This window comes from Heloderma suspectum, chromosome 2 (genome assembly GCF_057233095.1).
Source record: "Heloderma suspectum isolate Gila_16-S chromosome 2, 16-S_ref, whole genome shotgun sequence".
NCBI lineage: Eukaryota > Metazoa > Chordata > Lepidosauria > Squamata > Helodermatidae > Heloderma > Heloderma suspectum.
The window spans coordinates 69,808,147-69,825,656 of NC_139459.1; the positions used below are offsets into that span (position 1 = coordinate 69,808,147).

General features: G+C 43.6%; 1 pseudogene; it reads right to left on the reverse strand.

Moving 5' to 3' along the window:
- LOC146352327 (uncharacterized) overlaps nucleotides 1-6,560 on the reverse strand; it is a 113,029-nt pseudogene extending 106,469 nt beyond the window's left edge.
- Between the last annotated feature and the right edge of the window lie 10,950 nt (nucleotides 6,561-17,510).

Sequence of the window (17,510 nt, forward strand, 5' to 3'; positions counted from 1 at the left end):
AGAAGAGAAAGTGGTAGTAGTGGGAGACTCCTTGCTGCATGGGATCGAGACCCAAGTATGTCGCAAAGACCTGTGGACTCGCCAGGTATGTTGTCTCCCGGGAGGACGGATTAGAGATGTGACTGAAAGGTTGCCTGCACTCATAAAGCCCACTGACAGGTATCCCTTTCTTCTCATCCATGTGGAAACAAATGATACTGCCAAGAGGAGATATGAAGAAATCACATCAGACTTTGAAGCTTTGGGAAGGAAACTCAAGAACTTGGGGGCCCAGATAGTTTTCTCATCCATCCTTCCAGTAGTTAGAGGAGGGATAGAAAGGAAATGAAAAATACTCTGGGTGAATGACTGGCTATGAAGGTGGTGCTGACGAGAGAGATTTGGATGCTGGGACCATGGGCTATACTTCCTGGAAGATGGGCTGTTGGCAAGGGACGGGTTGCACCTCACAAAGGCTGGGAAGAATGTGTTTGGCCACAGCATGAAGAACTTCATCAGGAGGGCTTTAAACTGAATCCTACAGGGAAGGGAGATGTAATGTTGGGGGTAACAATAGACGTAGGCGCATGCACTGCAACAGAGAGAACAGCTCTGATAGCGCCCAATAATAGTCTTCAGACACATGTAGGAAGAAAGCCAGACTATGAAGCACATGGTCTTCAATGTCTATATACTAATGCCCAGAGTATGGGAAACAAACAGAACGAACTTGAACTCTTAATACAAGAGGGAAATTATGACTTGATAGGTATAACTGAGACTTGGTGGGATGACTCTCATGACTGGAGTACAGCAATTGAAGGTTATAACTTGTTCAAAAAGAAGGAGGAACAGAAAGGGAGGTGGGATTGCACTGTATGTGAAAAATACATATCTCTGCACAGAAATACAGGAGGATGAGCTTGGTAGCCCCATCGAGAGTATCTGGATCAAAATAAATGGAGCAAAGAATAAAAAGAACCTGGTGGTCGGAGTCTACTACCGGCCACCCAATCAAGGAGAAGACGAGGATGAAACTTTTGCAAACCAAATAGCCAATGTTTTAAGGAAGCATGATGTAGTAGTAATGGGGGACTTCCATTTCCCTGATATTTCTTGGGAGACAAATTCTGCAAAACATGGCCCCTCCAAGAAATTCCTGACTTGTGTGGTGGATAACTTCCTCCTACAGAAAGTAGAGGAAGGAACTAGAGGATCGGCTATCCTTGACTTGATCCTAACCAACAGAGATGACTTAGTGGATAAAGTAGCAGTTACAGGAACTCTGGGGGAAAGCAACCATGTTGTACTTGAGTTCTTGGTTCTAAGGGAAGCAAAAGCCGAGTGTAGTCAAATGCGTACCCTGGATTTTAGGAAAGCTGATTTTAATAAACTCAGAACAATAATAAGTAAGGTCCCATGGCAAGTGACGCTAACAAGAAAAGGAGTCCAAGATGGGTGGGAGCTTTTAAAAAAGGAAATTCTCAAGGCACAATTACAAACAATTCCAACAAGAAGAAAAGGTGGAAGACAGCAGAAGAAGCCAATGTGGCTTCACAAAAAGCTTAGGGATCACCTGAAAACAAAAAAGGACACATATAGGAAGTGGAAAGAAGGCCAAGTAACAAAGGAAGAGTACAGGCAGGTAGCACAGAATTGCAGGGATGGTGTCAGGAAGGCTAAAGCTGAGAACGAGCTGAGGTTAGCGAGGGATGCTAAAAACAACAAAAAGGCTTTCTTCAGCTACGTGCATAGTAAAAGGCAGAGGAAAGAAATGGTGGTTGTTCAGCTATTAAAAAAGGATGGCAAAATGATAATAGAGACAAAAAAAAGGCAGAGGTGCTCAATTCCTACTTTAGCTCAGTCTTCTCCCAAAAGAGGGTCTATGATCCCCCTGGCAAACGTGAAGTAAAGGCTGAAGGGGCAGGATTGCAGCTTGAGATCAATAGGCATCTGGTCAAGGAACACCTAATTATTTTGAATGAGATCAAATCTCCAGGGCCAGATGAACTGCATCCTAGAGTAATAAAGGAACTGGCAGACGAACTCTCAGAACCACTGTCTATTCTCTTTGAGAAATCATAGAAGACAGGTGAAGTGCCAGATGACTGGAGGAGGGCTAACGGTGTCCCTATCTTCAAAAAGGGTAAAAAGGAGGAACCTGGGAACTACAGACCAGTCAGTCTGACATCAATCCCTGGGAAAATTCTGGAGCAGATAATAAAGCAATCCATCTGGAAGCACCTTGAAAACAATGCAGTGATTACTCAAAGCCAACATGGATTTGTCAAAAACAAGTCCTGCCAGACGAATCTGATCTCATTTTTTGATCAAGTAACCTCCCTTGTGGACCGTGGGAATGCTGTAGACATCATATACCTCGACTTCAGCAAAGCTTTCGACAAAGTGCCCCATGATATCCTGATGAGCAAACTAGCTCAAAGTGGGCTAGATGAAACAACGATCCAGTGGATCCACAGTTGGCTACAGAATCGGACTCAAAGAGTGCTTATCAATGGGATCTTCTCAAACTGGGGAGAGGTAACGAGTGGGGTACCATAGGGCTCAGTCCTGGACCCAGCGCTCTTCAACATTTTTATTAATGACTTGGAGGAGGAGGTGCAGGGAATGCTGATCAAATTTGCAGATGACACAAAATTGGGTGGGATAGCTAATACTTTGGAAGACAGAAACAAAATTCAAAGTGATCTGGATAGACTGGAGCGCTGGGCAGAAAACAACAGAATGACATTTAATAGGGATAAATGCCAAGTTCTGCACCTAGGAAAAAGAAACCAAATGCACAGTTACAAGATGGGGGATTCGTGGCTCAACAACACTACAAGCAAGAAGGATCTTGGAATTGTTATAGATCACAAGCTGAATATGAGCCAACAATGTTATGTGGCTGCAAAAAAGGCAAATGCTATTTTGGGCTGCATTAATAGAAGCACAGCTTCCAAATCCCAGGAAGTACTAGTTCCCCTCTACTCAGCACTGGTTAGGCCTCATCTGGAGTACTGTGTCCAGTTCTGGCTGGGCACTGCACTTTAAGAAGGATGCAGACAAACTGAAGAGGTTTCAGAGGAGGGCAACAAAGATGATCAGGGGACTGGAAACAAAGCCCTATGAAGAGAGACTGAAAGAACTGGGCATGTTTAGCCTTGAGAAGAGAAGACTGAGGGATGAGGGATGATATGATAGCGTTCTTCAAGAGAGAGGAAGAGAGGAAGGCCAGGATCTCTTCTTGATCATCCCAGAGTGCAGGACACGGAATAATGGGCTCAAGTTACAGGAAGCCAGATTCTGGCTGAACATCAGGAAAAACGTCCTGACTGTTAGAGCAATACAACAATGGAACCAATGACCTAGGGAGGTGGTGGGCTCTCCCACACTGGAGGCATCCAAGACGAGGCTGGACAGCCATCTGTCAGGGGTGCTCTGACTTGGATTCCTGCACTGAGCAGGGGGTTGGACTCGATGGCCTTGTAGGCCCCTTCCAACCCTACTATTCTATGTGATTCTATGAAATTATGGACAACCTAGCCACCCCACTATAGTGGGCAAAACAAACAGGAAAACAAGGGGATTGTTACAGCCACAGTATAATCATAGGCATCTAATCACATTGTTTTACCGTTCCACACAGAGTTTGCAAACAGGACACTAATGTCTAATGGTCATTATAGATTCTTATTTTTCTACACAGCCATTTCAGTTTTCAGAATGTTTATAGTATCGCAAAAGATAGAACCATAAATCATACTGCATATCATATTTCTGCAAAGCAACCTGCTGTTATGAGCTTTTGTATTTCTAAAACATACCTGAAGCTGCTGTTTGCTGCTTCCAGATGTTCTTTCTATTCCAGTGGTCATTTCTGAAACAGGAGGTGCGGGCAGAACTCCTAAAAGATGATGCATCCATACAATTTATGAACACTTGAAAAACTAGAGTCACATTTATCTCAATGGTACTTGGGCTGCAGTCCAATACACACTTACCCACAGGTCCCACTGAATTCAGTGGGGCTTTCTTCTGAGTAGCCATGCATAGGATTGCACAGTTAAATGTTTATGTGCATACTCCCAGCCCATGAATTCCAGTGTGTCAGGTGCTCAGGTCCAGGCAGCCAGAAATTTCTCCTCCTAGTGATAGCCTGCATAGTGTGTGGGCAAATTGGCAACTCTCAGCATTGTGTGCATCTTACATAGTATGCATAAAGTTATTGTCAGGGTGGAAACTGAGCCAATAGAACCCCAGAGCAGTTCTGATTCTGAGGAGGAGCAGCAATCCGTGGGAGAGGAGCCAGCTCATCCCTCACAGGCACAGCAGCTGGCAGAGATTCCTCCTGCCAGCATTCCTGGGATAGATAATGATCCTAGCAGTGAGAAAGTGCAGGAGGGGGGCTTGCTAGATGATCAACGCAGATGCCGGGGGCGATGAGCGATGAAGGGCATGGAAAGGAGGCGTAGCGCCCGTTTGGCACGCAAGCAATGGCTGCCTCCCGTGGACCCAAGGGAAAGAGGGAGGATCTCTCCCTAGCCCATAAGTTCAGGGTCTTCAAGTGATTCTCCTTCAAACGGGGATCAACTGCCTACGCCGAGAATAGGCTACTCTGCTGTTCCTTGCTTAGTTGCTGGTGATTAGCATCTGAAAGAGTCATTAAGTTGTAAAAGGATTAAAGCCTTGAAAAAAAACCTTTCATCTGTGTCTTGATTTGGCTGTTGGAGTCTACTGAAAGAGGCCACTAGGGCGCTCCTGACAGTTATGTGTAACCTAGGGTACACATATACAAGATATGTACAGTTCACTCAATTTCTTCTTCCTTTCCAGCCATTTGAGAAATGGGGGGGGCAGAGGTGGGGGGGGCAGGTGGTTATCTGGAAATGAAGCAAATCAGACATGTGCAAGATTGTAGGTGAACATGATCTCATAAACTTGCCCCTTGCCCATCCACATATAGTCCATTACAATGAAGATCAGTGTTTTCCCCTTTAGTTGCAGCTGATCTTCACTTGATTGTGCTAATTATTTTTTAAAGGCTAAGGTATTTATTCTTTGGCATTTGTGAGGGGGGGAAACCACCTTAAGATATTCAAGTTGGGAAACAATGCTGCAGGAATCATTTGAAACTCTTGATTCCCCTAAGGACATATCCAGCTGTTAAATAGTTTTTCATTATTTAGTCTTTGAAATGACATAGATCTATGGATATTATTGTTATTCATTAGTCCATATGTATTTCATGGCAATCTCTTTACTGCTTGTTGAAGTTTTACCCATAATAAACGTAACTGGAATGAACTGGAATGGCTGAAAATTGCTTTTGTGCCATTTTTACACTTTGGTCGGTTGTTGTTTTTCCTTGCATGAACACTGCTGTGCATTGCTGTTTTAGTTATTACTAGTCCTAACTGCTGATCAGGGCAACTTGTCTTCTCCATTCTTTACCATAGTAAACCATTTTTAACTAATTTTCTTAGGGCACAATCCTATGGCCGCTAGTCAGCAGCTAGACGGCCATGGGATAGGTCGGTTTCCAGAAACCGACCTCGGAGCCTGAACTCCGAGGTCGGTTCCCTGAGAACCGACCTCCACCCACTCCCATGCCTCTCCCTAGGGAGCACAGAATGTCCCTGCACTCCATGCTCAGAAGAGGAGCATGGAGTGGCAAAAATGGGGCCTTCCTGGGGCTGTGCCAGGGTGGGGAAGTTGGAAATGCTAGTACGACACATCCTATATGTCGTCTGGCTGTCGCTTCCTGCACTCCGAGGTCCCACAGCTTGACAGCCAAAATCGGCTATCTAGCCACAACAGCTGGGCAGGGGGAGCAAGGAGGAGATCCACTCCTCACCACTCCTCCCACACTGCACTGGATAGGCAGTCACCCCCCAGGTCGGAAGCGGTCATCGATCTTGATAGGATTGCTCCCTCACTGTGTGAAATGGTGGTGCACAAGAGTCGGTGTGCACATTGTTTCAAAGCAGTGAGACCTTATCTGTGTGCTAATAATTTTACTAAATGATTACATACTTCATTTGTGATGTCATCCCAGATTCCGCTTTCAAAATACTCAGAGTCCAGCCCAAACCATAAGAAATTGGCTCTTAGATCAAACTGAAGGTATGTCTAACTCCGTATTATGCAGTTCCAGCTGCATCCCTCCCACCACGTTCTCTGTTCCTCATGCTGTCCATTTCCTCTCTCTTGTTTCACTTTTTTGTTTGTTTGTTTGTTTGTTTGTTTAGAGGGCAGTGCCTCTGTGAAATCAATTGCAAAGTAATCCATCACCACCTTTTCTTGATAACAAAAGTGTGCACGAGTAATTCCATTAATCACTCTTGAAGCAAACATTCAGTGCCAATTTTGATACGGGTAAGCATTTTAGTTTTCCCAATGCTCATGGGATCAAAATCCAGGTGCTTTGTTTTACTTTTTATTTTCCGCTCAAATATGTGCCTTGACTTACTTGTGTAAACATCTGGCACAGGGGCAGTGGCCTCTGAGCTGACGTCTGAGGTGAGGATTTCCCAAGGGCTTGCTGTAGGCTTTGACAGACGGCAGAACTTGCCCGTCATCTGCAGCTGTCAAGAGTGGGTGTCACCGCCTCTCCAGGAGTCGCATGAGATTGTTTGTAGTGGTGGAATGTTGTCATTATAAATGAGAAGTTGGATTTAGATTGCTTACGGGTGAGAGCTGGGAGAAAGTAAGTGAAGGAAAGGTTATATTACATTCTTCGGAGCCTCATAGGTAACATTGTTTAGACTAGCGATTTCACTAATTGGGTTATTTGATTTCTCAGCATGTTGTAATTAATGAATGTGAGTTCGCAATGTTTTAAAAGTTGAATAATTTCATTTTCTGCATTTTTAACATCCTATTTTTATTTATTGGCCCTTAGCAATACATTGCAAGTAGGTTGCACTTTACTGAATTTTATATCTGCATTTAGCGCTCTATCAACTCTTTCTGAGTAATTTTCTGCTAACTGTTGTTCAATTAAAGCTACTGTCTATGTGGGAGATAGGTAGGGCACTGAAGGAAGGAAAGGTGCCCAAATGACATGAGTGATGGGGAAAGGGAGTGATGGTACTGGGGATTGGATGTGCCGGGTGAGGAGATGGGTGGTAAGACAATATGGAGCAGGGGTCCCCAACCTTTTTGAGCCCATGGACAAATTTGGAATTTTTAAAAAAGGCTCATAGGTGTGAACACAAAATGGCTGCCGTGGGGTGTGAGGACCAGCAGAAAATTATGGGAGTACCCCCCACTCTCACTTTCTGTATGTTTTCTCACTGGGTATGAGAGAAAGAGAGAGAGAGAACACATACACATACAAAACACTAGACTAGTCTGAGTGGTTTAATGTGTATACAGCAGCTTCCCCCAGCCTAGTGCCCACCAGACATTTTGGACTTCAGCTCCCACCAGTCCCAGCCAGTATGACCAGTGGTCATGAATGCTGGGAATTGTAGTCCAAAACATACGAAAGGCACCATGTTGGTGTTAATGCAGAAGGTAGAGCTAAGAGTATTTGGTTCCTTCTAGTATTTGGTTCCTCATGTTTTATGATTACTTGAGTTTTCACAATCACAATAGTTTGGGGGGGGGTTGTTTTGTTTTAAGTGTAACAGACAACTGTCTCAATCCAATGAGGGTAATATATCTCTGGGACTGGAAAATGTTAATGCAAAAATGTACTGTGGGCATGGCTCCTAGTGGGTTGTACATTGTATTTTCTTGGTAGCCTGTGCACAATTTTAATCCAGTATCAGAAAATTTCTGACACCAAATAAGTAAACATTTTCAGTACATAGCGATGGGTGAACAAGCAGTGTTCAAGCTTGTTGAGATTCTTCAAATTCCTCCTTGAAGCTTGGTTCACCTTGTTTGTGTTCCTGAACACGAGCATTGTTTGCACAGGAGCACAGGAAAAGTGCGCTTTTTTAAATGGCGCACCAAAATGCACACATCCCATCCACAGGCTAAAGTGTGAAAATGCAGGTTTGGGGGAGGGGGAAGTGCACACTCACACACCCTCAAACGCTAACAGAAACTTGAGAAATTGCAAACGTTTCCTAAGAATTGTGCTCCTGGTTGCAGGATTGTGTACATACCTATCAGTGCATCAGCAAAGATGACTGGTGCTTTCAGCTTTGTTTGGAAGGATAGGAGGCTGAATCCGTTCTCTATCAATAACCCATGCCTCTTTCAAACAAGGGGAAAGAGAAGGGGAATGGATCCATTGACCCTGCCCATTCCTTGCAAGCAAGAGTGCAAGCTAGGAATAAAGTGCAGCTCATAGCCCCACTGTGGCGTACTTGAACTGAGGCAAAGAGGGGCAACTGTGACCAAGTGGGTTATATTCTCAGAGAAACACCTTTTAGAAATATCATGTGTGCTTTATGACATTTCCAGTACAAAGCAGCCAAGCCACTCCCAAATTACATTGCATTTCCAGGAGATATCTTATGTGACAAGTAAATGGCATGATGGTGATGATGAACATTCTGTGGCCCTAAAGTACTATGTTCTATACTACTGCAGGAGCTTTGGAAGATCTGTTAAAATGTATTATCATTGAAAAGAGTAAGATTACCCTGGCACTTGTCTTTGCAGGTCACAGATTTGCATGGGTTATATGATGAAACTGGTATGTGATTAAAGTTTAGTCCCAGTACTTTTTGCAAAGGAGAATACGGAGACTAAAACCAAGAGATATTCATGCTGTTATATCTCTGGCAGTACTGACAGCAAGGGAAGTGGCACTAAGGCAGAAATCTTACAACTGCTACAGGTTTAGTACATGAAGCAAAGTCAAGGTTGCAGCTGTTCTCAATGATTCACATAATTCAGCTACTGCTCCTCTAGCTACTAGATAGAATAAATCCCCAACTGGCTACACAGTGCTTGTCAAGATATTGGCAACTATGCTTCCCACCCGGAAGGTTCAGAGCACAACTTGCAAGACATCAAATTCATTCAAGACTCAGTAAGCAGAAGGGGAAGGGCTCTAGCTGAGTGGCAGAGCATAGATTTTTGCATTCAGAAAGCCTTGGTTCAAGCTTCTCCAGGTAGGGCTGGGAAAGACCTCTGTCTAAAACCCTGGAGAGCCACTGCCAGTCAGTGTAGACTAATAATTCTAAGCTAGATGGGCCAATGATCTGACTTGGTATGAGGCAGCTTCCTAAGTGAATGGAATGCCATGGCTCTTTCCCTTGAGCTTCAGCTTGCAAACATGATGAGTGGACTAGAGTCAATGAACATTTTGCTTTACAAAGCTAATAGTCACTGAGGTCATCAGATGGCCTGCTCCTGTGGCTCCGCATGGACCTATGGCCCGATTGGAGTCCACTTAGGAAAGAGCCTTCAGTGTGGTGGCCCCCTTTCTATGGAACTCCCCACCTCTGGAGGTCAGGCAGGAACCGACATTGTGCTGTTTCCGGCACCTCCTGAAAACATCTTTATTTCAAGAAGCCTTCCTTGATTGACCAGCCATGGCTTTTATTGGTACTCTCTTTTAAAAACAACCGTTTTAACATGGTGCTCTGTTTTTTTTAAAAAAAAAACTTTTTATCTTTTATTGTTCACCACTCTGGAATCTGTCTAAATGTGGAGCAGAACATAAATGTAAATGAATAATGTAAGACCTGGGGAAAATGTTATATATTGTTTTTCCCTTATAGTCCTGGTAGTTCAATGTTGTTCCATGAACCCAATGGCACATAGATATGATTTGCATGACCTATGCACAGCAAAAAATACACAGTTGTTCTATACTTGTAGGCTGCTATGCAGACATTCTACCATACGCATTCTGCAGTATGTGTCAGGGTGGAAACTGAGCCCAGAGAGCCCCAGAGCAGTTCTGATTCTGAGGAGGAGCAGCAATCCGTGGGAGAGGAGCCAGCTCATCCCTCACAGGCTCAGCACCTGGCAGAGTTTCCTCCTGCCAGCATTCCAGATATAGTTAGTGACCCTGGTAGTGAGGGAGTGCAGGAGGGGGGCTTCTTAGATGCTCGACGCAGACACAAAGAGTGACGAGCGATGGAGGGCGCGGAAAGGAGGCGTAGCGCCTGTTCGGCAGGCAAACAACGGCCACCTCCCGTGGACCCAAGGGAAAGAGGGAGGAGCTCTCCCTAGCCCATAAGTTCTAGGTCTTCAAGTGACTCTCTTTCAAACGGGGATCAACTGCCTGCCTGAAGCTTAGGCCATGCTGCTGTTCCTTGCTTTAGCTGCTGGTGATTAGCATCTGAAAGAGTCATTAAGTTGTAATGAGATTAAAGCTTTGAAAAGAATTCCCTTTCTTCTGTGTCTTGAGTTGGCTATTGGAATCTACTGAGAAAGACCGCCAAGGCGCTCCTGACAGCATGCGCTGGGCATGGAAACTGCCTTGGCAGTAATGATTTCCTTCCGTGCATATGGAAGAATGTCTGCACAGGGCTTACGTGAACTAAGCCAAAGCCCAGTGAACAGATTGTTCAATACGGTGGAAATATTACCTCAAAGAACAAAAGAAAAGCTCTGCTGGATCAGACCAATGGCCTATCTCGTCCAGCATTCTGTTCCCACAGTGGCTAACCAGAAGCAAGACATGAATGCAATAGCACCATGCTGCTCATGGTTCCCTTGGAACGGGTATTCAGAGGCATTCTACTCTGATACTTGAGCTAATATGCAGCCATCATGACTAGTAGCCACTGATAGCCTTATCTACCATGAATTTGTTTAATCCCCTTTTAAAGCTGTCTAAGTTGGCAGCCATCACGATGGGCTTCTCCACACAGATGCTGTTTTTCCCACAATTTTACTGAGGCTTCTGCTTCCAGATTCTTTGTGGGATTAAGATCAGCCCTTTATATACACTTCCTTCCCCCCCCTTTCCCCTTTTATCTGTGAGTTCTATAATGTATAACGTTTCATTATGCAGCCACTAGATGGTGCTATTGTTATAGCACCACTTCCTCTTTACATGGACAAATTCAAATGGATTCAAACAGCTTTTTATTAGCTCATTATTTCCATTTCAAATTAAGCTGTGGAAATGGTCAGGAAGCATGAGAGAGGTGCTGGAGATTGATGATATCATGTAAAGGACCAGTAAATTTCCATTAGTAACCAATCTCAATCACAGGATAAAAGCCCCATGTGGAGAAGCCCTATAGCTTGTGGTATCATTCAGGTGTGTCTGCTCAAGTGTTTTCCCTGCATCATGCAGTAGAAATGCTATATCACAGGAGAAGAATATGCATGCTGTGTCTTATGCACTGGCTTCACTATTGTCTCTTTTCTCTGTTTATAGTACAAATGGGAAGGGGGGCAGCCAGTGCTGAAGATGGCCAAGGTAGGAACCCTGGAATGCCAGTGGATTTCTATGTTAAACAGCCTGTGTGACACAACTTTAATTGAATCTATGCATTTATGAATGGGATGTTTGGTAAACCGTATTAAGCACATCAAGTAAAAAAGCAAAAATAAATACTATGTCCTGTGAGATTTGCTTGTTACAGTTGATAACCTATTGTTTATCGATTGTTTAGTTTCACTATATGAACATGTGCATTGTATTATTCTAATTCTTTCAATAATTCTTTCAATAAGGCTGAACAAATTTATGGATCACTACAGATTTTGCCTCACTGAAGTGATATACTACAGTGAGATACTACAGCTTTATTTTGTATATAATATTAACCAAATGTGCTGATCAAATATACCGCCTGATGTTAAAATATCACAAAAAAAGATGGCCATATAATAATGTTCTCTGACATGATATAATAAAATTAGAAGAAATAGTTCAGTATAAGCACAGTGTGGACAGATGGGAAAATAATTGAAAGGAAAGGGGGAATAAAGTTGAGTTTCCCAATCATATTAGAATAAAGTATTTTCTAGATGAGTTTATTCAAGGCTGCAAGGCGGGGGTGAGGAAACTTTTTTGGCCCATGGACTCTACTGGTGTTGAGCAAGAACATTGGACAGTTCCTGCTACTGGCATTTAGCCAGTAGTACAGCTAGGACTGGACCTTTGGGGCAAAGTCTAGGGCCCCACAGCCCAGGGGGGGGGGGCCAAATGACCACCCAGAGAGCAGCAGGTGATGAGTGTATCAGGGCAGCAGAAGTGAACTCCATTTTATTTCTTTAGTCATAATGGTGCTGTGATTTAAGTGAGTTTAAAATGCAAAACTGCACATACTCTGACTATTTATTTATTTTTAATCAGCATTGGCAAATATTCTAATGTATCAGGAATAGAGATGCAGTTGTAAAGCATGCAATACTGGTTGGGTAAGGATGTCCAGCCCTTTTGGGGCTCAATTGAGTCCTGGAAAGACCCTGACTTGGCTCACATGTATGGGCCGAGCCACAGGGCTTTTCCCAAACTCTGGGAACTTTTTTAATCTTTGTTTTAATTTATGTAAAATGGCCTTTCCTTCTACCAGTGTGTTGTAACCTTTGTTTATTTGTTTTTAATTGTACGCTGTCTCATATTTTAAAAAGATACTCTGCACATTTCTTCAGATCATCCAAAAGTTACCTCTATTGAAATTTGTAATTTGCAAGTTTATTTAAATGGATCAGCTAGGTTCATTTAAATAAAACCTAGCTGATCCATTAAAGCATCTTTAGCCAGTTGGCAGCCCTGTCCTACTCATCAGCCATCACAGAAACTAGTTGTTGGATAAAGAAGATGCTTGGCTTCGAAGACAAGGAATTTCAGAGGACTGCTTTAGGTGCCTTGGGTAATATTTTTCTATAACTTAGTTCACATATTGCTATGTCAGTCATATCAGTGTCATGTTCCATTATGATTTATCACAGTAGATGAATGACTGATTGAAGATTTATCACAGCGAAAGAAGAAAAGACGAAATAACGGATGAAATACATTTTAAAATGCTTTTATAGATATAAGTGTAACCCAAAACATAGAAATGAAAACTCCCACAAAATGGCCATTGACTCCCAAAATGTGCAATGTAAGGATAGCGATGGGTGAGAAAGTTTAGTTTATTTTTTTACCAGAATTTATCCAATTTGTACCTGCTGAACCTGAATGCAATCTTCAGCCTGAAGTCTGTGCATTTCTCAGCTTATCATGTGATTCATGCAACAAGAACAGGAATTGTTCTATAACTGAGTACATTTTAAAAAATATGCATGAAAAAGGTGCACAATTGAAAAATGCACACAAACACAGTTTAGTTAATGGGAGGAAAAGGTGTACATTTCAAAAATGCACTTAATTGATGTATACATTTGGGAATATGCACACAAAAATATCCACAAAGTTTCAAAAGTTCACAATCCCGTAGAGGTATGAACCAGAACAAGCTTGAAGGTGGAAATCAGAGAACCTCAATGAGGTCGAGTTTTGTTGAGGTCTTCACCTGGCACCTGAAAGATACAATGTAGGTGCCAGGACAACATAAATATTGTTCCTCACAATACCCATATGAAATGAGTGTGGGGAGGAACATGCTGACTTAGCTTCAACTTTTTTAACCACCCTCAACCTGGGAATTACAGAATGGCTAAAGGGTGTGAGGGTCTATAGCTCAGTGGTGCAACACATGCTTTGCATGCAGGTTCAGTTCCTGGCATCCAGGTAAGGCTGCAAGAATTCCTAAAACTCTGAAAGGCCTCTGCCAGTCGTGCTGTGTGTTTCCCCATTTGCAAAGTGTTGCTGCTGGGTTCCAAAGCCTCCTTTTCTATTGTGTGGCTCTGAGGGTATCTTTTGTTATTGTTGTTGATGTTGATGTTGTTGTTGTTGTTGTTGCTATTGTTATTGTTATTATTTTGTGTGGATCTTCCCACTGCTTTGCAGACATGAATTAAAAATCACTTGATAGTCTATGCAACGGGAATTATTCCTGAAATCAAAATAGTGCTTTTGTGTGGCTGTATGAATTCACCCCTTCCCCCCATTGCATTTAAACTTCATGCACCTCAGCCTCCCCTTTCTTTAGTTTGCTGGCTATTGGAGATTCAAAAAACTGCTCCACTTCCTGTGACTCCTTGGCTTCGCCTCCTCTGACCCGCTTTCTACCCCACCAATCAGATTGGCCACCAACTTCCACTGGGCTCAACTACACATGATGGCAGCAGACCTATGTGTTTAAATATGGACCTAAGCTAGTCACATATCAAATACTGATGTCACTGAAGTTCCGACTCACCTGGCTCAGCTTATGAACTTGTCCAGTGTATAAAGTTCTCCTGCATTTTGAAGTAAGTACTATTCACTCAAAGTTTGTTTCAGCTCTGATTGTAATCTGAAGAGGCGTGACTCCATCCCTGGTACTTTAAGTGCCACCAAGGCATTCCAGGCACAAAGTTATTAGGCATTCAGCAGAAGTCGAGGCACAAGGAGCCCTGGGAGGTGTCATCTCCAGGGTTCCTAATTTCCATATTAAGGACACAGGCACTCAAGGAAATTCACATTCCCCAGGGTCCCTGGCCCACAGCTTATGCAGTGTTCGAAGTGCCAGGGAAGGAGGGAGGAGACTTGCCTGGCATGACTGCCACCATGAGTCCAGGTAAGTGGGCAATGAAGGGAGAGGTGGGGCAGGTTGCTAGGTCTGGGGGGAGATGTTAGGGCCCCAATTATTCATACAAAGAGTGATGGGTGCTAATTTAAGAACTGGGATCAGAAAAAAGCCCAGGAGTTGATTTTGTCTTTAGCCTTCTGAGCCACTGAGCAGCCAGCAGCACAGCACACCACATGAGAGGCTAGCAGGAATGTAGAGCTGACTCTTTAGCCTTTTGCACACTTTCTACATTGCACATGGACTGAATGTGTATGTGTGGCGGGGGTAGGGGGAGAGATTGCACCTGCTAGCTCTAAGCTAAATCCAACATTCCACTTGTGTAACAAGAGTTTCCCTCCCCCTCCTCCCCACTGTAGTGTCCCATAGGTCTCCCAGATTTGTTCTGGAGGGTCTCCCAACTCCTGAAACAGGTTGGGGGGGGGGGGACAGGGGACTGCAGCAGGGATTCAATCTGCCAGTAGTGTCCATTATGCTAGCAGAAGGACACCATTCGATAGTCCTCTGACCTTTCTCATCCAGTAGAAGCTGTGATCGCTGACCTTTTCACATACAGTGGACGCTGAGAAGGGCCTCTTCACACATACAACTGTATATGCATAGGCTCTTCCATGAGACCAAGGGTCCTGTTGGATGGAGGACCCTATTCCTATTGCATTTGGACCCATCTCTGTCCTTTGGTCAAATGCGTGGAGGTCAGCGAGGGGCCAATGTTCTATCTAACTTCCACACATGTTCTATCTATCCATGATTGAAGATGGGAAAGGTGTTTATGTCATAGACAGCCCCATAGATCCCTCTGCTCCTGTCCGTCTTTACCACAACCCCTCTTCGACATGCCATTTATGGCACATATGCCTCAGATTGGCCACTCATGAGTTATACCAAAAACGCACATCTCCCAGTTATATTAGTTCTTTATATTGGGGGGGGGGGTGACACAGTCCTTCTACACCTGAAAATTATTTCAGGACGTACACATCGTAAAAAATGTATGTAAGACGTATGTACATAGGGTGCCATTTAGTACTCAGTGTTCTTCATCTGAATGCATTATACCCACAAAACGTGCGAGAGGGACAGGTAGGTATATGAGGGACACAATTTGAGAGAAATTCTCTCTCATTTGAAATACACCAGTGTCAAATATTTAATGACAGCATCTGACCTGCTGCCCTTCCCTGCCTGAGAATCTAATCATTCCTCCTTTACAGACTCAGTGCCCTTCAGGAACTGAGATCTGGTGTCAGTTTTTTCTTGCTCTTTTGAGATGTGTGAAGTGAAATAGTTAAGTCACCAGACAGGCAGAGCAGAGCAGAGCATCTGATATCATCAACGGGTGCTGTGGCCTGCCTTGTCCTAAGCATAATAGAGGGAGACAAAAGAAAAATAATGAGGATCTAGTTTAGGGGAAAGACTAGATGGAAGCTGCTTAATTTAAGACTACCTTTGCGTTAAAAATATCTATAATCAGCTGTCCTTTCCTGTATTAGAAGTACAATGTCAGCCCGCACATGTGGGATTTACTGTTGCAAGTAAGGGCACTGCCCCATCATAATGCCCACAGCTTTCCTCTGTTGGCAGCAGCTCCTGGAGAACAGGCCATCTGACTTAGTTGCCATGAGCAGAAGGTACAGTTTTGTTTACCATTGTAAACCACTTCACTAGGGATGGAGTGGAGGAATGCAAAACTCTTGCTTCTGTCAACAGCAAATTAGCTCATCATCTGGTCAATAAGAACAGCAGCATGTGCTGGAAAGAAGGAGGGAAGCAGCCACCATGAGCAGGACAGTCATGAGCTTCAGCTCAGAGCTGTCCCTAGGGAATTGTTTGGAATGCTATCATGTTCCAAGGTTCTCCATTTTTAAATTTCCCATAAGAATTAGACTACTTGCCCTTGTAGTGTCATGAGCCTGCCATAGGCTAGGAATCTGTAAACCATGCAAGTCTGACCACTCTGTGGGAGAAGCTATAACTCACATATGCTGAGGTGTGCAGAGTACCAAAAGCATAGTATTGTATGATCTACAGGGCTTCAGTCCTATATGAATTACCTTTTTCTTTTTACTAGAATCCATGTGGTCCACTGATGTGTTTTAAATCTACCGAGAATGCAAACCCAAGATTGCTTAACAGCTAAGGCCTAAATAATCTGATTAAGTGTTCTTGTTGTAGCACAAAAGAAGTCCCTTGTTGAATCAGCCCATGGTCCACCATGTCCACATTCCTTGCTGTGGTATATGTTATGGTTCTTTATGGATTAAAGGGAGAATAGGAAGGACAGGTGGAGCTCAATAAAGGGGGAGGGCTATCTCCTCTGCTGAGGCAAGAAATGATCCCACTCTGATACCATGTAGAGAGTATGAAAGAAGGGCTAACAGCCATGTTGAAATAGAAACTGAAGTGTCTTTCCCATAGGAGATAGCCCCCTTATTGAACTTCACCGCTCCTTCCTCTTCTCTCTTTAACCTGTAAAGAACCATAACGTATCATGCTACATTTGTAAGAATCCCAGCAACTGGAAATTGGCCAGTGGTCCCACTGCCCCCACCTGTGTACCCCTGAGTCCATGAAAATCTCTGAATAAGTAGGACTAGCTGGAGATGGGTCTGAGCACTGACTAAGAGAAAATAGTACCTAGCAAGGAACTGGTCCCAGGGAATCAGGAATACTGCCTCACCAGGCTGACAAAAACAGACATTGTTCCAGCAGTCTCTAAGTATATCTCCTTCAACTTCCAGAATGAATTACTGAGAAATTGGCTGTCTTGGGTCATCAGACAGCCCTCCCACAGTGGCTTACATGATAAAAACCCAACTAATGATAAAACAGCAAAAATTAAAACAATCAACAAACACCAGTACTAGAACATCCAGCCAGACAGTACTAAAATCTCAAACATAATTGAAACTAATAACCTAGAACAGGCCAATAAAACATACTCAGGGAAAGGCCAGATAAAACAGGTAAGTCTTC